General features: G+C 25.5%; 1 pseudogene; it reads right to left on the reverse strand.

The window, feature by feature from the left end:
* Positions 1-4,537: 4,537 nt before the first annotated feature.
* LOC147067696 (guanylate binding protein 128up pseudogene) lies at positions 4,538-5,638 on the reverse strand (annotated as a pseudogene).
* Between the last annotated feature and the right edge of the window lie 18,531 nt (positions 5,639-24,169).

Raw genomic sequence — 24,169 nt, forward strand, 5'->3', positions numbered from 1 at the left:
TTATTTTTTATAGAGTTTAATTAAAATACTAATGCTATATTTTTTTGTTGTTTATAATACCGTAGAATAATTTTTTTTCATCAAAAGTTGATAAATTGTTTAATTTCAGCTAGATAAAAAAAATAGATTCGTTTTCTAAGGGTTTTAATAATATCATGTTGAAAAACCCATATCTCGTACTTTACTTTAAAAAATAAATTATTTAAAAGAAGAGCGTGTTCATAAAAAATTGAATCTTTTCAATTCAAAGGGATGGCCGATGGTGCAAATATTCGAACACGAATCTTCAATATAAATTATTAATGTTCGAATACTCCTCACACAGGGGCATTGTATTAAATAAAAATTATTTAAAAAGAGCGTGTTCATTACAGTGATCATAAAAAATTAAATCTTTTCAATTCAAAGGGATGGCCGAGGGTGCAAATATTCAATATAAATTATTAATGTTCGAATACTCCTCACACAGGGGCATTGTATTAAATAAAAATTATTTAAAAAGAGCGTGTTCATTACAGTGATCATAAAAAATTAAATCTTTTCAATTCAAAGGGATGGCCGAGGGTGCAAATATTCGAACACTAATCTTCAATATAAATTATTAATGTTCGAATACTCCTCACACAGGGACATTGTATTAAATAAAAATTGGTAATTATACCACATAGCTGCAAAAGATAAAGCAAACACGGATACGCCGACCCATTATAAAATAAAGCTAAGACAATAACCATACACTTGATTGTGGTGCCGAAACAACTTTAGTTGATTTCCGAACGCATGTGTAAGTAATCAACGCCATTATTGATATGATGGCGTTGATTAAACCTTGGCGGTGATCAAATTTAAAAAAAAGGTATCTCTTTTTTATATAAAATACGATTGCTTGATAGAAACAAATTTTATGTCAAACAGGTGATTGAAATAAATAAAATATGATGAAATTAAAGGTACAATCGATATATCTTAAATATGTCAATTCAAAGTTGCAATTGATATAAATTAAATTGGAAAAAAGTCAAAGGTGCAATCTAAATAAATTTCCTTTAATCGAAATTATGATGTTTTTGAAATTTAGTGTGAAAAAATTTCATCTGTGATGAAAATAAATTACATATAAATTTCGAAAAGAGGTGTGATGCAAAAGCGAATTATCGATAACCTTGAATTTTAGTAGATATTCGTAATTACAATAATTATGATGAATTCTTTTTTGTAATTTCCTAAAATAATGTTTATTTGTGCAACTTATACTTTGTAATAAAAGTATATTTGAACGTTAAATGTACATGGCAAGAGTTGAAAATTAAAAGAACAAATATTTTTATCGCTTGAGTTTAGTATTTGAGTTTTAAATATTAAGGTGCTGAAGGGATAAAATATAAGATGTAATTTTATTTGTGTTTTGTAATTCATACCTTATCGTATAAAATAACTTGATTTGATTATCAGTAAGTTTATCTTTGGCATATTTTCATACATCTCATCTTAAATTCTTATATATATCACGCCTCTTTTCATTATCTAATGGCATATTTGAAACTTTGAGTTCTTTCGGAATTTCTTCGTGCGATTTATTACCAGACCATCAGCAATAATATTTAAAATAAAGATATACAAAAAATCAAAAGAAATTTATATTAAATTTGTATTTAAAGCCAATGAAGTCAGTATATTGTATCAAATAGAGCCGACTGGTATACAAAATATAAGGATATGCTCACTTTATATAATATAAATAGGCCTATAATACAAATTATGGAATTTTATAAGTAATGTTTGTATATATATGTGCCTATTTAAGATTTAAAAAACATTTTTAGCATTTAGATAATCTCTTTAGAACAAAACAGATGGGTTCCTGTTTAAAGAAAAAATGCAGTGTAATCAATTTATAACTATAAATAGAAAATGAAGAGGCAATTCAGTGATGGGCTACCGATGAGGCAAACAAATACAATTTTCCCTACTAATTTTGATCCTGTCAAAAAACGATAAGCTTATTAAACTTGAACCCTGCTCTGAAAAAAAGATTAACCACAAAAAAAAGATTTATAATTGTAGAAAATTTGATTTTTAATCCTCAAACGAGAAACGTTTATCTTTAAAAAATTTTATTACTAGATATTTTATTTTTATAATTTAGAAAATGTTGGTTTTTGATCCTTCCTGCTGACTTAAAACTATTTTATTCAATCCTTAAAGCATAAATATAGTTTTTTTTATAAAACAGAAATTTTTATTTTTTAATCCTTCCTGTTGATATAAAACTATTGTATTTCTAAATTTTAATTAGTAAAATCTTTCATTTTAATCCTTATAAAGGAATTAAATGATATAGATTCTAATTAAAGGAAAATTTTGCAAATATTCATTAAAAACACACAATTCAATTTAATTTAAATTTTCATCAAATTTCAAATGAACTAGCAGAGACAAAAGTAGATACAAAAATATAAACAGAATAAAATTATTGTACGGCCAATCAAATTTAGTCTATACACGATAAAAAGAAAATATAATTACTTTTATAGAAATAGGAACAACAATAATCGATAATATAACCAATTCAAAAAATAAGATCTATTGGAGAATGAAATTTCACTCATATGCAAATGAAAAATAAGGATAGTACCAAATCATAACATGGGATGGTGCTTTCAAAAATACCATAAGTTGGATATTAAGGAATTGGGGGGTTACAATGGCCCGCAAGTATATACACAAACAATTTAGTAGGAATAAAACTTGAATGTATAAGTCTTGAGCGTAGAATATAAATAGGTGAAGGCTAATAGGGTGATGAGCTTGTAAATAGTATATGGCAAATCTGTAATAAAGATCAATCTAAAGTTTTGCGCGAGTAAACAATAAAGGTGAAGAGAAAAATTACTATTTAAATGAATATATAAAAATATCCAATGTTCTTGATTAATAAATAAAAAAATATGAGCAGTAATCGGATTAAAATTTTTTTGCATAAAAATATATTAATAAATACACTTATCGAAATAGGTATAACTAGCCTTGATAACTTAACTGAAGTTGAGAATGAAAAATATAGAAAGTATGACATCTTGGCGAATGAACTTGGTTTAATTTACAAATGTAAAACAAGAATAATGCAATATTCAATGACTTGGGATGGTATGGTTATAAAATTTCATAAAAAAATATGTTAAGGAGTTAAAAATCCTGGACGAAGTAGAAGCATACATGCAAGCCCTCACACTCCGCAAGACATTTGAACTCATCTCGTTTGAGAGAAGAAGAGCAGTTGATGAAGATAGATTAGAGGAAGATGTCAAAAGATGTATCAAGGAGTTGTGCAATATTCCCAACATGCTGACCACGTCTAAATAGATAAAATCGATAAAAAGAAAATTAACCCATAAATAAATGTCTATTTAATAAATAAACTTTAAAAAATCGAATAAGTGTAAAAATAAATTAAAAATTAGCCCGTAAATAAATAAACTTTTTAATATTATATGTTCATGCAGGATAAAAATATGTTCTTTGGAGAAAAGTCAAAATATCAACATTTTGTAGAAGCATATAAAACAGTAGACAAACTAGCAAGCATATGTAAAAGAATGCTTAGTCATGGCTATACACGAAGACATAACGTAGTTGTAGGATGCATACACTTTACGCTCTCAAAAAAATACAATATAAAAAAAAGGAAGAAAATTAGAAAAAAATTGATTAAAGAAGTAATTAAAAACAACTAGCGGAAATAAAAACGGATATAAAATTATCACATGATCGATCCGACATTTTTGTAGAAAAGAAGAAAGACTTGATAAAATGAATAGGAATAACTAGAATTGATAATCTAAAGAATGTTAAAAAAGAGAAGCTAGGAAAATACGATCTATTAACAAATGAATTCTCTTTTATTTACAAATGTATGTATAACTCGAATATTGCCGTAGTTATAACTTGGGATGGGGTGGTTACAAAACACCAGAAGTTGTATATTAAGGTGTTAGGAATACCAACTGAAGCGAAAGCATACGTACAAACATGGGATGGAGGAAGACACTTGAACTAATAGTCTTTAGAGAAGAAGATGCATCGAGGAGATTGTAAAGATGATGAGGTGGAAACAAGTATCAGCCGTATATATTCTATGAAGCAATCAAAAGTTTTGCTTGAAGAATTATTGAAAGCTAAGAATTAAATTAACACATAAATAAAAAACATGTTTATGCATTATAACAAGACATTTGAACTCATCTCATTTAAGAGAAGAAGAACAGTCGATGAGGATAGATTCGAGGAAGGTGTCAAAAGATGTACAAAAGGTTGTGAAATCTTCCCGATAGGCTGGCTACGTCTCAATAGATGGAATTAATAAAAAGAAACTTAGCCCATAAATAAAAAATAATGATTTATTTATTACAAAAAAAAATTAAAAATATCGTTTATGAATTAATAAAAAGAAACTTAGCCCATAAATAAAAAATAATGATTTATTTATTACAAAAAAAAATTAAAAATATCGTTTATATAAAATATAGATTAGCGAATTTCATACACTTTTCACGATCTGAACAACATCCTCATCATTAAGAACATGATCCTTCCCTACCTTCTGAGGATTATGTTTAACTGAGCTACCCCAAACAAGGGCATATTTAAATTTTGAGATAATGGTTCTGTGAATAACATTACAAAAGTCACTTACACTCCGACGATCATTTCTTAAAATCACGGGTTCCTCATAATCAATGCCTGAAGACCTAGGCTTTGGATAAATTCGAATAAGATTTAAGTAATTCCATGAGGTCGCCAATAATTCATCGAAATTCCATTTTTTATGTGCACAGACAGGAACAGCATGTGGAATTCTATAAATAATATTAAGCTCTTCTACACTAATCTTATCAATTTTATTGAGGACATACAAACAGGGCACATATTTTCGATTGCCTTCAATTGAATCAATAACATCATCAATTGTATAATTCTTTCCTGATATTTTTACTTCTGCATGGGCTATTCTATATTCTGCTAAAACCGCTTTTATCACACTGGTTTCAATAGCAGTTTCTCCTGAAATAGAAATACCACCCTTTTCAAGTCTTCTTATTTTTATATTTGGTGGGTCTTTGTTCAATTTTATTCCATAAAGATCAAGTTCTCTTTCGATTATTTTCTTGTGGGTTAATGGTTTTGATACGTCTAGAACTATCATTAAAAGACTGCATGTTCGTGCAACTCCTAAAACCTGCCTTCCCCTTCCTTTCCCATCTTTTGCTCCTTCAATAATTCCTGGTAAGTCTAGTATCTGAAGTTTAGCTCCATTAAAAGTCAATATCCCAGGAACTGTCGTCAATGTAGTAAATTCATAATCTGCTACAGCACTATACGCACCCGTTAAGTTTGACATAAGTGTGCTTTTTCCTACACTTGGAAACCCAATAAAACCTATACGTGCATTTCCAGTTCGTGAAACGTCGAACCCAGGCTCGCCCCCTCCACCTGTTCCTTTTGGCGGTGCTAATAGCTCGCGACGCAATTTTGCTAGCTTTGCTTTTAAAGTTCCTAAATGATAGGCCGTGGCTTTGTTTTTTTGTGTACGTGCCATTTCATTCTCTACTTCTTTGATTTTATCTTGTACCGTACTCATTGAAAGGGAAACATAAAAAAATTTGAATGATAATACTAAATTTAATTTAATAATGATTAAATCTAAATTGTCAATTTCAAAGCTATTATTTAAGACATAATTATAAATTTAAAATTTTTCGAAAAAAGGAGAGAAAAAGAAAGTTATAAGAGAAGAGGAAATAGCCAAGATAATGGTCAAAATGTTCAAGCTAAGCTTAAGAAAGAAATATATTTTTAAATATTAAAATAAAGCCCAATTAATTTAGAAAAATAATTTATTAAAAAAAATATCGAAAACATAAGGCATAAAATAAAAAAAGAACCATCATTAAATAATTTTTTTTTTATTATTTGAATAATTTTACCCATAAACATATTATATCGTTTATAATTTAGAAAGTACTGATTTAAAATTATTTGTAGAGTACTCAAAAATTATTTTATAGAAAAAAATAGATGATCATATACTTTAACTTCGATAAGAATAACTAAGAAAAACGCGTTTATTTAAATAAAAACAAAAATTTGCACCACTAATAATCACACTGACTTCACATCCGTCTGTAATGTTCAAAAAAGTGTACATTCATCGAATAATTTTTATTTTCATACTAGAATTCATATCTACGATCATAAATAATCAGATTTTAATAGTTCGGAAGTATATGAATATCTTTTTTGATTTTTAGAAATAAATAACCACACTAAAAAATATATCTCATTCTAATAGATCCTATATCTATAAGATTCTAATACACAATTATTTTAATTTTTAATTCATCAAAAATTTATCTTTTTGACCGCCATTAAATTTTTTCTTCGTGCCTAAATTGATTGAATTCTAGCGTGCATATTTATCATGCCTTTAAACCCTTCTTCTTTACAAATCTTTTTTTCCAGACTTATTAGTTCTTGATTTTTCCTGTATAATATACTTTGATGTATAACAGCTGGGTATAAAACTGATATTCTAATCTTAAATTTGTGTTTGTTTGTGATTGTGTATGGATATCGTTTATTTAACCACTATATTTATAAAAATAAATATAAAAGCAAGTTTTTCTTTTAATTCTTAAAATTCTGATTCCCATTGCTGAACATGTTCGGCTAAAGTGTTTAAGCTGCCCTATATGAAAATTAAATATGAATTAAAAAAATAATTGCCACACTTTTTATTATCTTAAAATGTTTTTGTTTCGGAACTGAATTTTTGTTCGCTTTTTAGAAGAAAATAAAAATAATTCCTCTAAAAATCAAATTGAAACATAATGACGGCCATTAAATAGAAAAAGACCATTAGATCGATAAAAACATAATTTATAAAAAAAACATATTAAATTCCTAAAATGTAGAAAAAGAAAAGCCCTAAAGTAAAGAAATTTATAAATTAGATTACAAATTAGACGCAGTAAAAATAAAATCGTTGATAAACGCATTTTGAAAAATCACGAAACTAAAAAAAATGGATTTTCTATATTTGAGTTTAATATTTTTAAAATGCCAGTGACAAGTATCTTTAAGATCGTGGGATTCTTATCGAAAAACTGTTGTGAAATGAACCAGGCGAGTAGTAATTATCTTCGGGGGCTTTATTGTAGATAAAAAATAGAATAGAACGTTCTGGTATGTTGTAGAAATAGACGGAAAAAAAAGAAACGTAAGTATAACCTAAGGTATCCAGCAGAGAGTTTTTGATGTGTTTTAAGATTAGAAAAAACTTACGAAAAAAATTTATTAGCAGTGTCTGTTTAAAATAAGTGATTCAGACATAATCAAGGCAATAATTCAAAAATATGACGATCTGGATAGCATGACATTATTGACGGCTGGGAGGCAAATGTTAAGTTTATTGAAGAACAAATATTTACACATAAAATCGTAAATAAAACTTCATAATTTAACTGCTCTTTCACGGTAATTCATACTAATAAATTGAGGCTAAAAATAATATTATCCCACATCGAAACAAATCAAAAAAAGAATATAAGAGGGTATTTTGATTTATTAATTTAAATAAACCAAAACATTGAAGATATATGAATCTGATTACAAAAGGGCTCTGTGTGGAATTTGTAAAAAAATAATAATTTTTGATCCATAATTTTTTTTTATAAACTTAATAAATCCTCTGTTACGGGTGATTAAAATAACTTTAAATGTTTAAAACACATATATATGCACTATTTTGCCTTCATTTTTGGACGTATTGTATAAGAGATCACATATGCTCTCCTTCATAATATGCAAATACAAAAGCCGGCTTTATAATATTTTCTAGAATGATGTATTTTTGGTCTATTCTTAGGTTATAACCTTTATAAAATTATGAAAACTGGTGGTCGATCCCATATTTAAATCTTTAAAATTCATATGTTTTTTTGTTTGAAAACGATTTTATCATTATTTTATCAAGTTTCAATGTTGAGTGGTGTAAATGATTGATCTATAATCTTCAATTTCCAATTAATAGAAGGGTTAAATTTTCTGAGCGCAAGGAATTGTTAATTCACCACTCACGTAATAATTGTCTCGGAGCTGCAAATAAAAATTCTAATGCTGATTTGACTAGTCATAGAGATAGTTTTCGGGTTAATACATACATTTGAATGGGGCACTAAAACAAAATTACTCGATTCCCTGACGCAAGCACAAATAATTGTAGCCAATACTGGTATGGATGGGATGTTTTTCAAAATGTTCTCGATTAACTTATTCAAATTTAACCATTAACTTTTTTTTCTTTTTTTTTTGTGTATTTATGCTTTATAACATTTTAAAAGGCAAATATACATTTTTCGTGTATCTTTAGATAAAAAAATAGACTCAAAACAAACAATTTCAAAACTGTGATAAATATGAACAAAGATAAACAAAATATTAACTTCTGCATTTTATTTTATGAAATATATTTAAATATAATGGTGGATTCAATTTTAATATACGATATCTATATGGATATGTGTTTGTGCAATTTAAACAAATCAAATCAGAAGTATTCAAATCTTGAAATGATAGTTTAAGATTATACTTAGGATTTAAATCTCAATTTATTCTGAATTTTTATTTTCGCGCCTAAAATATATATTTATGATATGCCTTTCAATTCTAAATTATGCAGCGATTGAATGAAAAATTATATAATATTGAGCAAAACTAGCATTGAGCAATGTGCTAATGTTTATGGGCTTCATCTTTAAAATTCATTGTGACGCATAATGTTTATTTACTATATAATATTGAGCAAAACTAACATTGAGCAATGTGCTAATGTTTATGGGCTTCATCTTTAAAATTCATTGTGACGTATAATGTTTATTTACTATATAATATTGAGCAAAACTAACATTGAGCAATGTGCTAATGTTTATGGGCTTCATCTTTAAAATTCATTGTGACGTATAATGTTTATTTACTATATAATATCGAGCAGAACTAACATTGAGCAATGTGCTAATGTTTATGGGCTTCATCTTTAAAATTCTTGTGACGTATAATGTTTATTTACGATATAATTAAAAGTAAAACTAACATTGAGCAATGTGCTAATGTTTATGGGCTTCATCTTTATAATCGATGTGACGTATAATGTTTATTTAAGATATAATTAAAAGTAAAAACCATGCATTTCTAATATATTTATTTCTAAAACTATGAGGTTATTTTGTTAATGAATGCTCTTCTCTTCGGGGTATCATTAAAAATTGACATAATAAGCTTTTGTATTTCGTATATTTCTAGGCAAAACGACTTTTCATCATAAAGCCGCTCAATTTCGAGCAAATTTGAACCTAATATCAACTTATAACAAATCATCTTGCAATAAGTGTCTAAAATATTTTTATCTGGGCATAATTCTAGAATGTAAGTAATAAGCTCAGAGAAAGCTTCAGAATCTTCTATCGATATGGAATTCAGCGAATAAATATAATTTATCAAATTTTTATTCAAAGAATCGAAATACGAGGTCGTAAAGGATAGTCTTATAGCACCTTTTATGAAAAATTCAAGTATTTCTTTAAATGCAAGATAGTTTTCATATATATCCATTTTTAAAGCTTTCAAAGAAACAGATCCTGTAAATTTTATGTCATTTGTTCCTGAATTTTTTACTATTAGGCAAAAAATATCTTCCTTGATCTTGGATAATTCGAATATTTTTGTCTTGAATTTCGATTGAAACATCGATATCTCCGAAAAAAGACAAAATAAGTTGAAAGATGTCGTTTTTACTTTTTGTAATTCAAAAAATGTTATTATTTCGGATTTTATATCGTCAATTGGCGTCGCCTTTAAATTTTCAATCATAAAAATAAGTGTAACGAAATCGGTTGACACGGTTGATTCTCTGATATCAATTTTTATGTTTTCTCTTTTGATTGAACAGATTTCTTGCAATGTTTCTTTAACTAATAATTCAAGAAAATTTTCTAGATTTTCTAAATCAAATTTAGTGCCTTTGATTAAATCCGCATTTTTATAAAGGTAATCTGCAAAATTAGTGTCTCGCTTTTTAATCAACATCTTTGTCTTTTCAATTAAATTAATTTTGAGAATTTTAAATAAAAAATTAGAAACTTCTTTGTTTCTGATATACAATTCCTGAATATTTTCTCGCTCAAGATTGCCATCTTTACAAATATTTAGTAGAATTTCATTTGAAGTTTCTTCATATTTAAAATCAGAAAAAGTTATATCTTTAAGAACAGATTCTAATTTTTTATAGTACACTTTCTTTAAATCACTATAAAACCCTTTTTCTTTAAACAACTTGAAAAAGTCTTTAGTCTCTTTGCTTAAATAAATCGAAACATCTTCACCATTGAACCAAACATATATAATATCTTCAATAAAATCAAAACACTTTTTTCTTAATATATCATCATTTAAATTTAATATTTCTGCATCAAAATCAGAAAGCTGGCTTATTTTTTTATCTTTTATGTGCATTGTCTGTATTTGTATCTCTATCTTCTCTAGCTCATTTATAAGTTCTTTCTCCATTTTCGATTCCTCAATAAGAATCTCCTTCTCATATTTAATATTCTCTATTTCCTTTCTAATTTCTTTTAGCTCCTTCTTTTTGTCTTCAAGCTTAAACTTTATTTCATTTATATCAATAACATCTTTGTACAATTTGTTCATACCATCCATTTTAAAAGGGTTTTTAAATGAATAAATTCATACAATATGTGGCGAATAAATGCGATGTATGGAAAGATCATTCCTTAAAAACACAAGAAATTCAATTTTTGGTTAGATATCTGATGATTTATTTTCATGAAAAATTTGATAAAAACCACAAGCCTGGGTGCTATTATAATAAAAAGATCATGGCATGCAGTAACTATTAGAACAGGATATTTGACTTGCAATTAAAGTATAATTTATTGTGGTAATTCATCACACCATAAATATTTAAAAATTCCCTTTTTCATGCCACTTAATTTTATTATCCCAATAAATATGATCTTTAGAAGATATTTTACTTTTCGATTAAATAGCAAAAAAATTGTATATATTTTAAATAAAAATGAACCTACATAGAAAAAAATAATTCAATAACGCTTTATGTCCCAAAAAAACACGCATTATTTGCAAAAAACAAACCGATGTCATTTTTATTAGTATTCTGCAATTAAATCCTTAAATTACAACTTTTTTTCTTTCGTTTAATATTTATTGTACCTGTATTTCATTTCTTTCAATAAAATACATGTAATCGAGTATTCTGATATCATGAACATGTGTAATAGATATAATAAAGTTTTAAATATAGTTTTTTCTCTGCTTTACATCAATCTCACAGGAACCAACAAACCTGGCGGGGAAGTAAATTAAGCGCAAAGTACGGTTTTTTATAAAAAAAATTTTATGATGATCCAAACTAATATACTGACTAAAAAAATTTAAAGAGCTTTAATTAACATTAGAATTTTTATAGTACATAACGTTCTTCTTTGAGATCATTGCATGAAATGAAAACAACTAATGTATAAAAATAAATATTAAGACGAACGAAGATATACATAAAGCAGAAAAAAAGAAACATATATATTTTTTATATATTTAAAATCCCAATTTTAAAATAATTATAATAATGAAGCAACTTATAGAATTATATTGATTATCTCAATATAACAAAAAAAAAGGAGAAAGACATACTATTTTTTAAATAAAAAAGTTTATCGTATAATCATTGAGCAAAAAAAAATCAAATATTTTATCCTAAATATTTACATTTAGTATTTTCGAAACTTATATTTAATTTCTACAATAGAGTTATAAATGAACTTTCTGGCAAATATATAATCTTTTTAAAGTAGTTTAATATTTCGGATTGATCACAAGAGCTACAAATATTTACCAGTGTATAAATAAAAAGATAAATATACTTGTTTATACAATAAAAAAACTTATTAATTTATAATCACATTTAATATACACATTCATATTTTTATATTTATACTTACTTATTATATTTGCCTTGGAGAATAAAATTTTAATTTTCTTTAAAAAATATTTTTTGCGATTTGAAGAAAAAAATGATAATTTATATGACTTTAAATGATTTATAGCACAAAATCATATTAAATGTATAAACAAAATTTTAAAATGTAGACAGTATATGCTAGTTGTGAAAAAAAATTTCAGCGATATGACTAATCACTAATTAGCATAAAAAAGTCTTAAAATTCTAGAGATGCTCACAGTTTCATGCTGTAAAAATAAAAACCCTTATATATGAAATAATTTTATTGATGTAATTGATTCTGTCTCTTTATAAAAACAGCTGAAAAGCGATACTTATGTCGTTTGGGAAATTTTAGAACTACGTTTTCTAATAATGTTATTTATTTAAAAAAAATAGTTAAAACAACTTATTTGTTTCACCTCTATCATTTTATGCGTATATGAGCGGCAACTTTATGAATTTATGTTCGTGATTTAAATTTTTATTTGTTCGCATTATAAAATTAAAAAGTAATATAATCCTATTTTTTATAAAAACAAAAAATAATTGTAATTTGATAGGAAATTTGTTTAGCCCTGATATTTTTTTACTCATTCTTAAAAGTACGAGTGCGTTCTATATTTGATATCTATATAAATATTAATTCCTTAATATTATTTTTTTGGCTTTAATTTAGCCTTTTGCCTTTCAATATTCTAAAAACCTTTAAATATGTAATTATAAATTTATATTTTTAGTAGATATTCTGGCGCAGCTTTTTTCATTTATTCATTATTAATAATTTAAAGATTGTTACTATTATATTACATTTTACACGCATTTATCTTTTAATATTAGATTTATTCAAATTTAGAGGTTTTTTTTATTTGGAAATTTTATTTTTTACATCACTCTTGCTTTTTTCACACTTTTTTTGGTTACTCCACTGCACATTAACAGTCTGACAAAAAAGATAAATAAAGTCACCTAAACGGCATTTTTGTAGAATAGATCCTTATAGAGTATTATTTATATTGCCTATACCACCACGTACATTTATATATATGCAAAATATCTATTTATTTCGCAATTAATACCCCTTTATAAGTAATTTTTATGTTCGAGAAAATTGAAATTCATTTTTTAACTTATTTTTCATGGATTTTGATTGTGAAATAAATAGATTAAACTTTTTAGAGGTCTTAAATTTCATAAAAACTTCTATTCCTAATCTTTCTTTTATGGTGATTTCTATTTAATCAATCTGTGTAATCTGTAGTATAATTTCTATCATGTAATTTAATAAAAACTTCCATTCCTAATATATCTTTTATGGTGATTTCTATTTAACAAATCAGTGTAATCTGTAGCATAATTTTTATCATGTAATTTAATGAGGAATTCACATATACATATCATTTATTGTCTTGTTGATATTTTTTATATTTCAGCAATTAAGACCATATAATTGGGATGTAATTGAATTTATGGAGTTTAAATTATGCTGATTATATTGGTGAAAGATGATGTCGAATAGTCTAAATATTAAATGCAAAACACAATTTATTCTGCCCATTGTACCGTATTTGCGTTTCTTATATATTTTCATGTAGCTATAAACTGTTGTATTTTTTTCAGCACCCAAAATGCTTCTGACATCTTCAATTTGATGATTTCCGCTAAACTCAGTCTTTTTTATTGGTTTAATTTAGTTCAACAATACACCAAAGATATACTATTGCTCTAAAACAACCAACGAACCCGAGAAATTGAATTATTATGATGCTGTGAATATTTATAATATAATCTTATTGATACTTTGTAATTATTATGCTTTGCTTTTAGAGATCAGTCTAGATAAAGTGCAACAAAAAATCAAGATTTTATTTATCACGCTTTATAATATAAATCAAAAATATTTAATACACACTAATTGTTTTCATATTTTTTTCTAAATTTTTATAATTCATCTAGTTTAAATACATTTCGATTTTTTATTTATTTATTCAATGAGAAGTAAAAAAAGATTGGATATTGTTTATTAAGTTTTCTTTTGGAAAATTACCCCAGATTAACTCTAATTTTCTTAAAGGGATCTCTGATAACCCAAGTCTCAATATTTATTTATGGCCGGAAAAATTAAATCGAATTTTATTGTAACATATTGATATATATCCTAGCTTTTATTATTCCTATGAAATGAAAAGATTTTGCGTCACCGTGATACCACAATTTTCTTTTATTGTTTGATTAAGATGCTTTATTCGAAATTTTCTGCTTTTAATATAATTACATCCTTTTCTTTGTTCAAAATCTTAGAAATATAATTATTTGTTCTGTTTATCAGTGAAATCTATTCACTATAGAAACATTATCTTTTAAAGCAGGCAGAAAACAATTATAAATTATATTTAGCAATCACAAAGTAATCAATTTGTGCTAGTTTTAATTTTTTATTGTGGCATCGAGCAGTAAGAACACCTATATTAACATCTAGACGATATCGCCCATATGTGTTTTATTGTGCTTCCACATTTTTTATGACCGTAAATTTCTTTAGTATCCTAATACAATCTATTATAACCATCATTAACCATAAATTTTCCAAGACTACAGTGTTTGGTAGCATAAATTCAATTAAACATATCTTAAATTTTTTCAAAAAATTTTTGGAATAATTTGCTATCCAAATAAAAAATACCATATCAATAAATCAGAAAAACAAGTCAGCATTTCAATAAATGGTCCCAAGATAACAAAATTTTCCATATTAATTTTCTCTGAGATATTATGATAAAAAAAATATATGTGGGTTCTATCTTCGAATTCTGATCGTCTTTTAACTTTATTATATTCCTGTAATAGATCCAGTATTTTTGGTTCCATTCATAATTAAAAACCAACTATTGCACGTATTCTTATAATTTACAATCATTTTGTTTATTCTAATGATAAATTTATATATTTTTATAGGCGATTTTTTAATGTTGTGGTTTATAAATTGACAAAAATGACATTCACATATTTTTATGTAAGCACAATATATTTAATGTCGAAACTAGATTTTAAAAGTTTTGATTTATTTGTGAAAAAAATAGTAGAAACCTGTTCTTATTCAAGATCAATATATTTAATGTCGAAACTAGATTCTTTCACGTTTGTTTGGCTATAAATGACTGTAAAATCAAACTTTTTATTTATTTATAAGTGAAGGTTCTGCCCCTCAGCAAACAAAATATGAATGAGCTTTCCTATATCATGGATTTATTTTATAAGCAGAAATTTATTTAATTATCTCCTGTTCTATATTTTATTTGCACATGAAATATTTAAATATAATTTTTTAATGAATTAAAGCAAAAAAATATGTTTTGTTCATAATAAGTCAAGCTATGTACATTTTATCTTTTTTTCTTTTTTTACTCACACCAAGCTTCTTTTATGGCAATAATGTTGTATATAATCATCCAATAGAAACTGTATTTTCTTATCTTTAAAGTCTGATGTGTTCAATTTTTCACCAATTATAATGCATTTTAAAATATTGCATTTGTGGTTATCTTTAAAGCACATTTTTTCGCACTTATATAGAAATTAAAATTGCCCATATAATGTTTTGTTCTCTCATGGGTTTCATGAAGCTTTTAATCTGTATAAATCAAAGTAATTATCACCACGCTATTGACCAAGAAACTCCTATTGACTGTAAACTTCCGTTTCTAACTTTTGATAAAAGAACAGGTGAGTGTATCAGTGGATATATATGTTACACACTTGAAACGGATCTAGAAGTATACCACTGTACCAAAATTACAATCATAAAGTGTAGTTATAAAGAATATAGGTACAGCCTGCTTATTTTTAAGACTGAATGCGTTCGTTATTATATGCCCCACTATAATCGTTCAATAAGTAAACATTCGAATATCATCTACACGATTCAATTTGAAAAATTTGAATCTCAAAAAATTAACAATGATTTTAATCGAATAGAAAACACTCAAGTACAATATGAAAATGTAAAACCTTGGTGTTCATTATCTACAACTCTGCTTGAAGTAGAAGAAATTAATTTTGTTAAAAAAATTGTTGAGAAAAGCCTGTATGGCACTGAATTTCCGATTATTTCAGGTGATATAGACTGCAGTAACTATGATTTGAAGGTAAAAGAATGCTATGATCATGATAAAGAACGTACACTCTTTTTGCTTTTATATCGTAAAAAAATAATCTTTATTGCACAAAAAATTGGCGATTTATGGTTGGGTGATGATGAAAAATTAGAATACATGAAACAAATGAAATCATTGAATATCGAACACAATTTTATTAGTGAAAATATCGCTATTTCCGTTTCTTCTAAAGTTAAAAATAATATGTATATTATCTATAAAAATAAAATCAATCAATCCATCGTTGCAATACATAAATCTACAAAAGTAGGATGTGGATTTGAATGGGGTAACGGTGTTTACATTTTTAAATATTCAATAATTGGATCCGATGTTAAAATTGGTGAAGATTCTATAATAATGTCTTGTTGCATAATTCGTAACAACTCTATAATAGGAAAAAATTGCATACTTCATCAAAATGTGATTATATCCAATTATGTGAAAATCGGAGATAGAAATCTCATAATGCAATATTCAACAATAGGAACGAATATAAAAGACATTGATTATATTGAGAATTTCTATAGAAAAAATATTATCCGAGAAGTTCATTTGAATATCTACAAGAATATGGAATGTAAAATCTACATTGGAAATGGGAATTATATTCGATACGGTGTTTTTGTTTCTAATTTATCTATCATAATGGATTATAACTACGTAGAATTCGACGTTATTCTTTTATTTCCCGTATTCTGTGAAGGGGGTAATACACTAAATGAATCTACATTCAATATTATTTCACCAGAAAATTATCTATCGCAGTGATAAAGTATGAGTTTAACGATAGTAGATTCTATTATTATCAAAAGAAATCGAAAAAGTGGCGTGTGTTGATTACAAATCCTTTTAAAATAGAATATACAAAGCCAAATAAAATATATCTGTTATTTTACATTAAAAATATGTTATTCATAAAAAAAATATTTAGAAAAGTTGAAAAAAATTCAATTTATTCATCAGAAAAATGTCTTTCGGTGTAAACTAAATTAACATCTTTTAAGGTAAATTCAAATATGAATTATACTTAGTTAGTTTGAATATAATATTTGCCTTATATAAGTTTTTATTTATTTATGGGTTAAGTTTCTTTCAGCAATTTCTAGAATTTAGACGTAGAAAGCTTATTAGGAACATTGCCCAACCCCCTGATACATCTTTTAAAACCTTCCCTGATCTATATTCATCTGATGCTCTTCTTCTCTCTCATGATATGGGTTCAAGTGTCTTGCTACCTTACATATTAAACGAATATTTATATAAATTTTCTTTTCTGTGTGATCTAAAAGTATGTTAAGAGCCTACAATAAATTGTAGGTTAATATATGAAATTTGAAGCTATGGTTTGTTCTTTATATCTTTAAAATTTATAAAAATCATTTTAATTAATTCTCTCGTCAATAATTTGCAACAGCCATTTACATTGAACTAAATGGAAATCACCTGGAAAGATATATTTTAAACGTCTATATAATTTTTGATCCTTTATGCGATAGAAAATCCTTCCAATTCATTCAAAACTGCTCTTTAAGCTTCACTTATAATCTTCTTGAAAATATTAAAGTTATACTGCTCTAATATGGTATTTTCATCATTTGAAATACAGTTTATCTGTTTTAGAATGTTTCATTAGCAAAAAAGCGAAAAATAAAATAAATGTAACCTATTGCATCTATCATTTTGTAAAAAACTTCCATAGAATATATTCTAGGCAGATATTACTACATTTATATATTTGTAATTAGATCGGATGGTTATTCGAGGTATGTAAGAGATAGAAAAGATTCATATGGGCATTAAAAATATCATCTCTACCAGAAATAGTGTTTGAAACATAAAGAGTGTCTAAACTAAAATAAATACTTGATACACTGAAAATATAAAATCTATAAAATTTAAGAAATGGATCATTTGATATATATATTTTGACCTAAATATCTTTTTAGGAAATGTTAATATCAAATTATTAGTATCACACTGAATTCATACTGATCATTTGGCAAAAAGAATTAATAGTAATAAATACATCGCGTTTATCGGATCACCACTAAAGGAAACATCCCATCATGCGTACAATTTCTTTTATTGCAGCATTCGAGAATTGAATCAAATTTTTAGAGCGCTAAAATAATAGAATTATTATAAAACAAGATTTTTATTTTACTAATAAACCTTCTACCAGTTTTGTGTATCCCCTGCAACTGGGTGGCATTAATCCCCTGATCGGTTATTCAAAAATGTTCTTACGGGAGAAGGTGTGATTTCAAGCCTTTGAAGCTAATAGATAGAATATTTAAACCACTCAACCATCGTCACTTGCTATTTATATGGATGAACTAATTAATCTAAAGTATAAACATTACATTTCGCATAAAAAAAATGTGCTTTATTGATGCACCAATATTTTGATCTTTTTATCAAAAAATAATGCATAATATCCAAATTTTTAGCTATTTATACATGGATTGAAAACCTGCGACGGTTGCCAATTTTTTGAATTACATAATATACATTGGCCATAATTATATAATTTAGCGAGTTTCTTTATGTAACATGATAAAAAAACGCAACCACTGCATCTAAGAAAATGCATTTGTATTTTATTTTATTATTTACAATTTTATAATAAATTTTTAAATTAGCGACAATAGAAAGGTGATGAATTGATTATAAAATATCCACCCCCTTGCGAAATACTGGTTCCCACAAAAAGTTATTATAAGCATTATAAAATATAAAAAGAATTATAGTTATATTCAATTTCAAATATATCATGTTTTGAAGAATTACTGTCATCTGAAACGATTTTTTTCTTAAAACTTAAACTACCCTTTCTTGAAAACCACCCATGATTTTAGCTGATCTAGAAGAAAAATATTGACAAGAATAAAAAAGAAATCGAATGTATTTTTGATATATTTAATTCAATTATTAATATAAAGGGGTTTGAATTTGTCTTAATGTATTTGCTTGCAGTATTTTTATTTTGGATTATATTCTAAGAAATAAATTAAAAGCTTTAAGAGCCTAATTTTTAAGCAAAATTTTAAAATTAAAAGAGAGATAACTAAAATATCACAATGATATCTTTAGAAAAGATACAACAGATAAAATTCAATTGAAACCCAAGGAATGATTAATTCTGTGCTGAGTGTTTCAATAATACGTATGAATCCATTTACTCTATTATAAACACCGTATCACATACAAAATTATCTTGAGAAAGCAAGCATCTGTTGTTATTTTAGGCTTCTATGAATATTTATGGATTAGTAGTTTAACAAAATTTTGGGATCGAGAGTCAAATTTCTGGGGAAAAACATAGCAGCAAAATCACAGGTCTGTCATCAAAAAAATATTTTTGAATTAAAAATGTTAATAGAAAAAAGCTTTCCCAATTTTTAAAATTACATTCACTTATAAAAAGCATGGATAGAAATAGAAGAAGGGTGAAATGATGATAATTTTGCAGTGCTTTAAATGTGCATAAAAGGCCATCTATATGATTTGTTAAACATCACAGTTTAGATAGGTTTAATGGCGTAACAAGGTTCCCTTGATGAAAATTTTATATACATTAGAAAATCACAGATGCGTAACTTGAGCATACCCGTTTATATTTGAAGGGCAAATTAGCTTTAGTTACACACAATAATAAATATTATATATGAAAAAAGACAACAAAATTCTATTATAAAATAGCTAAAATGATTTTTCTTTTACTGGAATGGGAACTACCTGAATGTTTAATTATATTTTTACTGAAAATGTTTGGTGTAATTTCCATATGGAAATTAGAACGTGTATTATAATTAAGGGTTGAAATTACTGCCTAATATCATAAAAAGTATATTTGATGTTCTTTAAATTTTTATAGCCCATGTGTATTATTTCGGGATCCTTTGGTTCACAGAAATTCTTTAATTTATATTGGTATTAATAAGATAAATCGAATTTTCTTTTCATTGAATAAAATCCATTATTTTTTATAATTTTTCCATATGCAATATAATTACTAGTTATCGGGCAATAATTCGCTTCGGGTGGGTTTTTAAAGTAAAATTGTTCTATTTACAACTATAAATTGAACCCTAATCATAGAAAATTTCGATTATTGCAGTTTAATTTTTATTAAGTATTTGTTATATGATATGCAAATTTATTTTCCGTTAATTCTGTTGCAAATTTTCTATCATAGAACCATTTGATTACATGCACAATAAGGGTGAATCACCCTATCTCTTCAATGAATCACCACTAATCAGAAATCACCACTTTTGGGTGTAATGTGCAATAAATCGTGGAAACAGCTAGATCCAAATATCCTAGAAAACTTATATAATCAAAAATTGTCTATTTTCCCTTTTTGTATTTTTTAATACCATATAGAATGTGTATTTTTTTATCATACATATTGACGGAAGATAAATCTAACGAAAAACTTATCAAATTAGGATTTTCAAACTATCAAAAATTGTTCAATCATATATAAGGGGGATATGTGTATATTATTACAAATAATGGATATAATGAATTTTGTAAATACCATTATGAGTTGCAAATTTGTGATATATTTTTTTATTTGAAAAATATTGAAAGATATTATGTGTCTTTTAAACTTAATTCAATTGTGATTAAAACCTTGATTTCGAAATTAATCCAAAGAACATAGCGATTGTCTTTTATATCAACTTCAAAAACTAAAAAATACATTATGGAAATAGTCTAAAGGCTTGAAATTTGGCAAAAATTATAGATACTTTTTGCCTTTAAAACAAAAAATACCCTAAATTACCATTTCATTCTGAAAAACATTGAAGAAATTTTATACTGCTTATCCGAATTCTTCGTATCTAATAATCAAAAATAAATATTTTAATATATCTATAATAAAAACTTAATGCAATGGTTTTTGATTAAGATTGACATTTTACATTTATTTATTTTTTTGTATCGGTATTAACACATAAGAAACAAAAATTAAAAATAAATTAGCAATAGATTTTAAAAACTTAAAAAAATGGATATATAGTATTAATCTAAAGTTATATTTTTAATAAAATCTAAAATTTTTCAAATATAATTTATCTTTTTAAATGCGGGTATTTTAATTTTAAAAAATTATTTAGCGCAATAATAAAAATAAAATACACAATTGAAATAAGAAATATATAGATTTCAGTATTTTTAACCGACTTTTACCAATCAAATTTGATCATGTTTTGAATTCCGCATAAGTTAGATGTAAAAGTCAAATGAGGATTTTCGTTTTAAAAACCAAAAAATACATAGAGAAAAACAAATCTATTGTAGAATATATGATGATGCTGGTTGTTTTAGATGCATAAATAAACCTGTGAAATCCTTTGCATACATTATTCCGTAATTTGCCTGTATGATTATTACTAAATTTAATCGTTTTTAAGTTGGTTTAAGAATTAATTAATTATAATTAAAAATAGGCAAGTAAAATAAATAAAATAATACCCGATCGATTTTTCATCACTTGAACGTTACAGACAAATTGAATTTAATGATATCTTCTGGTCAAACAAAAAATTGACAATCGAAATTAAATAATCTAATAAAGCGTAGATATTAGGATAAAAAAGGCCTATCGTGCTATTACTAACATTTTATTAAATTTTTATTGATACCTGAAAATTTCTATGATATTATAAAGAAATAGCAAAATTATGCACATGCATTGAATTTATTTATATTATTTAATGCTATATATATATTTAGTTCGCTTTTAATATGTTTAGCGAGCATAAAAAATTACTATTATGAAAAGTCAAAAATGGCATCATGAACTATTTTACTCGACAAAAAAGATGAAAAAAAAATTTATTTTAATAAAACGATAAAAACACAGTCAAATAACATTCAGTTAAATAAATATTCTATAATAACTTTATATAGTTTTATACTTTATTTAAACAAATTTTTCGTTTATATTATATTAAAAATAAAGAGGTGGCATTACGTAGCATCATAAATGTATTTGTATTTTCAGGAATTTTAATATTTGTAAAATAAATATATTTTCATCTGATTTAAAAATACTTTCTGTTTTAAACTTATTTTACTTAAAAAATTACGTATCCACGGACAGCTCTAATAATTGACATACTTCGTTTTATTCTAGAATAAACAAAATCGTTGATAATTTTGTGTTTGCACATTAAATTGTTATCTTAGTTTCCTGTATATCTTTCCTGTTATTTCATGTAAACATATTGTATAAATTTTTTTTGAATACAAAGTTTGATACGCGTTAATGTTAGATTATTAAAAGGTAGTTTTGAAGGATTTTTTGCTATCGATTATTTATATATTTATTTAGGGCATAATTTCATTTTAAATTTTTATTTTTGCCTAAGTAAAACTTTAGATTGCTCTATATATTAGATTTGCTCTATGCTTTTTCAAACAAATCATCCTTACAGTTTTACAAATGCACCTTATACATACAAAAATTGTATATTCAAGTATTTTTCTCAATACTTTTGTTTGTGAATATGCTTCCACTTCCGTTGGCATCCCCAATTGTTATCAATTACAATATGTAAATTTTTATGAATTTTATTTATGTGTTAATTATTGATTTGACATTAAATTTTTCATGAATATTATGTGATACAATCATCCTTAGACCAAACATCATCATATGATGGCAGATATGAATTAAAACAAAACCTGTACAATAGAGCATCCAAAAGTTTATATTGAACAAAAATAAATTATTAGATCAAATTTACCCATAAACAAATGTACAAAGTTTATGTTGATAAAACGGTGGGATAAGTGATCATAACTAGCCGTGGCACCTTAATTAAAGCTGTGAATCTTAATTATAAGAAGATAAACATCATTAAAAATGAATTGATTTTATATAAAAAAAACCAAAAATATATATATATATAACATTTGTAATGACTTAGGATGGGTTGGCTACTAATTTTTATAAAAAATATGTATGGTGGTGAAAACACCAGATACATTAGAGGCATGAATGTAAGCTATAACACTTCGTAAGACACTTGCACTCATTTATTGATTTAAAGAGGTGTATTTTTTAGTGATGCGCCAGGGAAATATACATAGAGGAGTCTTTAATATCCCCGATTTAATAAATGAGTTTCAATAAAAAAAATTAAAAATTTAAGAAACTTTTGCCGAAAATACAAATTAGTTATTTTAAATTGAGCTTAATATTTTATATTTTTTCAGGCTATTTGATTATACTAAACCCGCTCCATTTTTTACAGTTTATAGATTTAAAATGAATATTAATATAATTTATTTTATATTATCACAGCAATGATAATGGCCGAGGTAACGTCATTTAGGAAAAATTAAATAGAAAAATATTGCCTTAATTGTTGCATCTCTTTATTGCATAAATATATGGTAGATGTGTTATCGATCACCAAATGATAAAAAATAATAATCTATGCATCTTAACATGAGCTAGTGGCAATCCACGTAATTCGTATATTAAATTGTTAGAAATACCAAATACGTACGCTTTCACGCAAACAATAGGTTTGATAACAAAAGTTAATTGTAAGTAGTGAAAGGAGAATGGTTTTTGGTAAAACCAAAATCTGAAGATATTAAAAAATAAATTTCTATATAGAGATATCTGAAATTTTTCAAAGTTCTATATTATTCAAAGTGATAAAATATTACTAGCAATATTTATATTTTTTTATTAAATTTTTTGTATCAAAATTTCTTCATGTATGTTTTTTTATTTTATTTCATCAAAAATTTTAAATTAAATTATATAATATTTTATATGTATTTATTTTTTTAAATTTATTCTTATGTTTATTATTTATTTTTTATGTAATATTTATTTGATTTTTAGGATAAATAGAAGCCTTTCGATTCGCTACAATTAGATTTCTGAATT

This window comes from Rhyacophila brunnea, unplaced genomic scaffold (assembly GCF_057557595.1).
Source record: "Rhyacophila brunnea isolate RB1 unplaced genomic scaffold, BYU_Rbru_1.0 scaffold_32, whole genome shotgun sequence".
In the NCBI taxonomy this organism is placed as follows: domain Eukaryota; kingdom Metazoa; phylum Arthropoda; class Insecta; order Trichoptera; family Rhyacophilidae; genus Rhyacophila; species Rhyacophila brunnea.